A 6157-nucleotide genomic window follows, 5' to 3' on the forward strand; every position below is an offset into this window, starting at 1 on the left:
AAAATTTTTAAAAATAAGTTGTTTCTTTTGAGTCAAATCAAATTTTCAATTTAAAAATCTTCTCTTTTAAAAATCTTTTTCAAAAATCAAATCTTTTTCATTTTTCTTATTTATTTTTGAAAATTTTAAAAATATTTTTCAAAAATCTTTTTCTTAATTTTATCTCATAATTTTCGAAAATATTATCAATAATTAATGTTTTGATTCAAAAATTTCAAGTTTGTTACTTTCTTGTTAAGAAAGATTCAAACTTTAAGTTCTAGAATCATATATTGTGGTTACTTGTGAGTCAAGTCATTAATTTTGATTTTAAAATGTAAATCTTTTTCAAAACTAATTTTAATCATATCTTTCTATCATATCTTTTTAAATCATATCATTTTCAAAAAAATTGATTTTAAAATATCTTTTCTAACTTCTTATCTTCTTATCTTTTCAAAATTGATTTTCAAATCTTTTTCAACTAACTAATTGACTTTTTGTTTGTTTCTTATCTTTTTCAAAATCACCTAACTACTTTTCCCTCTCCAATTTTCGAAAATACCTCCCTTTTTTTCAAAAATTCTTTTTAATTAATTATTTGTTTTAAATTTTAATTTTAATTTTATTTCCCCTTTAATTTTCAAAAATCACCAACTCCTTTTCAAAAATTATTTTCGAAAATTTCTCTCTCTCATCTTCTTCTATTTATTTAATTACTTACTAACACTTCTCTTCATCTCATATCTCTGCTCCTATCCTCACCCTTGTGTTTGGATTATCCATTCTTCTTCACTCTTATTCCCTTTCTTCTTCTACTAATAATAAAGAACCTCTTTACTATAACATAGAGGATTCCTCTTCTTTTCTTGTTCTCTTCCCTTTCATATGAGCAGGGACAAGGAAAAGGGCATTCTTGTTGAAGCTGATCCAGAACCTAAAAGGACTCTGAAGAGGAAACTAAGAGAAGCTAAAATACAATAATCCAGAGACAACCTTACTGAAATTTTCAAACAAGAAAAGGAGATGGCAGCCGAACCTAACAACAACAATGCAAGGAGGATGCTTGGTGACTTCACTGTACCTAATTCCAATTTACATGGAAGGAGCATCTCAATCGCTGCCATTGGAGCAAACAATTTTGAGCTTAAACCTCAATTAGTTTCTCTGATGCAGCAGAACTGCAAGTTTCATGGACTTCCATCTGAAGATCCTTTTCAGTTCTTAACTGAATTCTTGCAGATCTGTGATACTGTTAAGACCAATGGGGTTGATCCCGAGGTCTACAGGCTTATGCTTTTCCCGTTTGCTGTAAGAGACAGAGCTAGAGTGTGGTTGGACTCTCAACCCAAAGATAGCCTGAACTCTTGGGATAAGCTGGTCACGGCTTTCTTAGCCAAGTTCTTTCCTCCTCAAAAGCTGAGCAAGCTTAGAGTGGATGTTCAAACCTTCAGACAGAAAGAAGGTGAATCCCTCTATGAAGCTTGGGAGAGATACAAGCAACTGACCAAAAAGTGTCCTTCTGACATACTTTCAGAATGGACCATCCTAGATATATTCTATGATGGTCTGTCTGAATTAGCTAAGATGTTATTGGACACTTCTGCAGGTGGATCCATTCACCTAAAGAAAACGCCTGCAGAAGCTCAAGAACTCATTGACATGGTTGCTAATAACCAGTTTATGTACACCTTTGAGAGGAATCCTGTGAGTAATGGGACGCCTCAGAAGAAGGGATTTCTTGAAATTGATACTCTGAATGCCATATTGGCTCAGAAAAAATATTGACTCAGCAAGTCAATATGATTTCTCAGAGTCTGAATGGAATGCAAGCTGCATCCAACAGTACTCAAGAGGCATCTTCTGAGGAAGAAGCCTATGATCCTGAGAATCCTGCAATAGCAGAGGTAAATTACATGGGTGAACCCTATGGGAACACCTATAACCCCTCATGGAGAAATCATCCAAATTTCTCATGGAAGGATCAACAAAAGCCTCAACAAGGCTTTAATAATGGTGGAAGAAACAGGTTTAACAATAGTAAACCTTTTCCATCATCCACTCAGCAACAGACAGAGAATTCTGAGCAGAATCCATCTAGCTTAGCAAATTTAGTCTCTGATCTATCTAAGGCCACTCTGAGTTTCATGAATGAAACAAGGTCATCCATTAGAAATTTGGAGGCACAAGTGGGCCAGCTGAGTAAGAAGATCACTGAAACCCCTCCTAGTACTCCAAGCAATACAGAAGAGAATCCAAAGAGAGATTTCAAGGCCATTGATATAACCATCATGGCCGAATCCAAGGAGAAAGGGGAGGATGTGAATCCCAAGGAGGAAGACCTCCTGGGACGTCCAGTGATCAACAATGAGATTCCCTTTGAGGAACCAAAGGACTCTGAGGCTCATCTAGAGACCATAGAGATTCCATTAAACCTCCTTATGCCATTCATGAGCTCTGATGAGTATTCTTCTTCTGAAGAGAATGAGGATGTTACTGAAGAGCAAGTTGCCAAGTACCTTGGTGCAATCATGAAGCTTAATGCCAAACTATTTGGTAATGAGACTTGGGAAGATGAACCTCCCTTGCTCATCAATGAACTGAATGATCTGGATCAACTGACATTGTCTCAGAAGAAACAGGATCCTGGAAAGTTCCTAATACCTTGTACCATAGGAACCATGACCTTTGAGAAGGCTCTATGTGACCTTGGGTCAGGAATAAACCTCATGCCACTCTCTATAATGGAGAAACTGGGAATTTTTGAGGTACAAGCTGCTAGAATCTCATTAGAGATACCAGACAATTCCATAAAATAGGCTTATGGACAAGTAGAGGACATGTTAGTAAATGTTGAAGGCCTTTACATCCCTGCTGATTTCATAATCCTAGATACTGGGAAGGATGAGGATGAATCCATCATCCTTGGAAGACCCTTCCTAGCCACAACAAGAGCTGTGATTGATGTGGATAGAGGAAAATTGATCCTTCAACTAAATGAGGACAACCTTGTGTTTAAAACTCAAGGATCTCTCTCTGTAACCATGGAGAGGAAGCATGAAAAGCTTCTCTCACTGCAGAGTCAACCAGAGCCCCCACAGTCAAACTCTATGTTTGGTGTTGGAAGGCCACAACCAAACTCTAAGTTTGGTGTTGAACTCCCATATCCAAACTCTAAGTTTGGTGTTGGAAAGTCTCAATAATGCTCTGAACATCTGTGAGGCTCCATGAGAGCCCACTGTCAAGCTATTGACATTAAAGAAGTGCTTCTTGGGAGGCAACCTAATTTTTATTTATCTAATTTTATTTTCATTCTTATTGTTCTTTCATGTTCTCTTAGGTTCATGATCATGTGGAGTCACAAAATAAATATAAAAATTAAAAACAGAATAAAAAATAGCAGAAGAAAAATCACACCCTGGAGGAAGGACTTACTGGCGTTTAAACGCCAGTAAGGAGCATCTGGCTGGCGTTCAACGCCAGAACAGAGCATGGATCTGGCGTTGAACGCCAAAAACAAGCAACATCCTGGCGTTCAGACGCCAGGAATGCACCCTGAGGAAAGCTGGCGCTGAACACCAGAAACAAGCATAGAACTGGCGTTCAACGCCAGAAACATGCTGCATCTGGGCGTTGAACGCCCAGAACAAGCATCGATTCGGCGTTTAAATGCCAGAATTGCATGCAAAGGCATTTTACATGCCTCAATGGTGCAGGGATGTAAATCCTTGACACCTCAAGATCTGTGGACCCCACAGGATTATCTCAGCATCTGTGGACCCCACAGGATCCCCACCTACCTCCACTCATACTCTCCCCTCTTCTCATTCATCCTCTCTTCCCAATAAACACCTTTCCCCAAAACCATTCATCACTCATCCATCCACTCTTCCCCATAAACCTACCTCATAAACCCCACCTACCTTCAAAATTCAAAATCACTTTCCCACCCAAACCCACCCCATATGGCCGAACCTTAACCCATCTCCCTCCACTATATAAACCTCTCCATTCTTCTTCATTCTCACAGAACTCAACCCTCTCATCCCCTTCTTGGCCGAAACACAACCCTCTCTCCCTCTCTTCCATATCTTCTTCTTCTTCTTCTTTTCTTTCTTCTCTTGCTCGAGGGCGAGCAATATTCTAAGTTTGGTGTGGTAAAAACATAAGCTTTTTGTTTTTCCATTACCATTGATGGCACCTAAGACCGGAGAATCCTCTCGAAAAGGGAAAGGGAAGACAAAAGCTTCCACCTCTGAGTTATGGGAGATGGAAAGATTCATCTCCAAAGCCCATCAAGACCACTTCTATGATGTTGTGGCCAAGAAGAAGGTGATCCCCGAGGTCCCTTTCAAACTCAAGAAAAATGAGTATCCGGAGATCCGACATGAGATCCAAAGAAGAGGTTGGGAAGTTCTAATAAACCCCATCCAACAAGTCAGAATTCTAATGGTTCAAGAGTTCTATGCTAATGCATGGATCACTAGGAACAATGATCGAGGTAAGAACCTGAACCCAAAGAATTATCTCACCATGGTTCGGGGGAAATACTTAGATTTTAGTCCGAAAAATGTGAGGTTGGCATTCAACTTGCCAATGATGGAAGAGAACACACGCCTTTACACAAGAAGAGTCAACTTTGATCAAAGGTTGGACCAAGTCCTCATGGACATATGTGTGGACGGAGCTCAATGGAAGATTGACTCAAAAGGTAAACCGGTTCAACTGAGAAGACTGGACTTTAAGCCTGTAGCTAGAGGATGGTTGGAGTTCATTCAACGCTCAATCATTCCCACTAGGAACCGGTCTAAAGTTACTATAGACCGGGCCATCATGATCCATAGTATCATGATTGGGGAGAAAGTGGAGGTTCATGAGATTATACCTCAAGAACTCTACAAGGTAGCTGACAAGTCCTCCACTATGGCAAGGTTAGCCTTTCCTCACCTCATTTTCCACCTATACAATTCGGTTGGGATTGACATAGAGGGAGATATCCTCATTGAAGAGGACAAGCCCATCATTAAGAAAAGGATGGAGCAAACAAGAGAGCCTATTCATGGATCTCAAGAGACGTATGAAGAAGCTCATCACCAAGAAATCCCTGAGATGCCTCAAGGGATGCACTTTCCTCCACAGAATTTTTAGGAGCAAATCAACACCTCCCTAGGAGAATTATGTTCCAACATGGGACAATTAAGGGTGGAACATCAAGATCACTCCATCATCCTCTATAAAATTAGAGAAGATCAAAGAGCAATGAGGGAGGAGCAACAAAGACAAGGAAGAGACATAGAAGAGCTCAAGGACATCATTGGTTCCTCAAGAAGGAAATGCCACCATCACTAAGGTGGACTCATTCCTTGTTCTCAAATTTTCTATTTTTCGTTTTCTTTATGTTAAGTGTTTATCTATGTTAGTGTCTTATTACATGATCATTAGTATTTAGTAACTTTGTCTTAAAGTTATGAATGTCCTATGAATCCATCACCTCTCTTAAACGAAAAATGTTTTTAATTCAAAAGAACAAGAAGTACATGAGTTTCGAATTTTTCCTTGAACTTGGTTTATTTATATTGATGCGGTGACAATACTTTTTTTTTTCTGAATGTATGCTTGAACAGTGCATATGTCTTTTGAAGTTGTTGTTTATGAATGTTAAATACGTTGGCTCTTGAAAGAATGATGAATAGGAGAAATGTTATTTGATAATCTGAAAAATCATAAAAATGATTCTTGAAGCAAGAAAAAGCAGTGAATACAGAAAGCTTGCAGAAAAAAAAAGAAAAAAATGGCAAAAAAAAGAAAGAAAAAGAAAATAAAAGCAAGCAGAAAAAGCCAAAAGCTCTTAAAACCAAGAGGCAAGAGCAAAAAGCCAGTAACCCTTAAAACCAAAAGGAAAGGGTAATAAAAAGGATCCAAGGCTTTGAGCATCAGTGGATAGGAGGACCTAAAGGAATAAAATCCTGGCCTAAGCGGCTAAACCAAGCTGCCCCTAACCATGTGCTTGTGGCGTGAAGGTGTCAAGTGAAAACTTGAGACTGAGCGGTTAAAGTGAAGGTCCAAAGTAAAAGAAGAGTGTGCTTAAGAACCCTGGACACCTCTAATTGGGGACTTTAGCAAAGCTGAGTCACAATCTGAAAAAGGTTCACCCAGTTATGTGTCTGTGGCATTTATG

The 6157-nt window shown here is 38.9% G+C and overlaps 1 non-coding gene across 1 annotated transcript; it reads right to left on the reverse strand.

The window, feature by feature from the left end:
* Positions 1-1404: 1404 nt before the first annotated feature.
* On the reverse strand, positions 1405-1508 carry LOC148555643 (small nucleolar RNA R71). Its single transcript, XR_015887654.1, has one exon. It is a non-coding gene; the product is annotated as a small nucleolar RNA R71 (small nucleolar RNA).
* Between the last annotated feature and the right edge of the window lie 4649 nt (positions 1509-6157).

The sequence above is a fragment of the Arachis ipaensis genome, chromosome B6, assembly GCF_059453495.1.
Source record: "Arachis ipaensis isolate K30076 ecotype BB chromosome B6, ASM5945349v1, whole genome shotgun sequence".
NCBI lineage: Eukaryota > Viridiplantae > Streptophyta > Magnoliopsida > Fabales > Fabaceae > Arachis > Arachis ipaensis.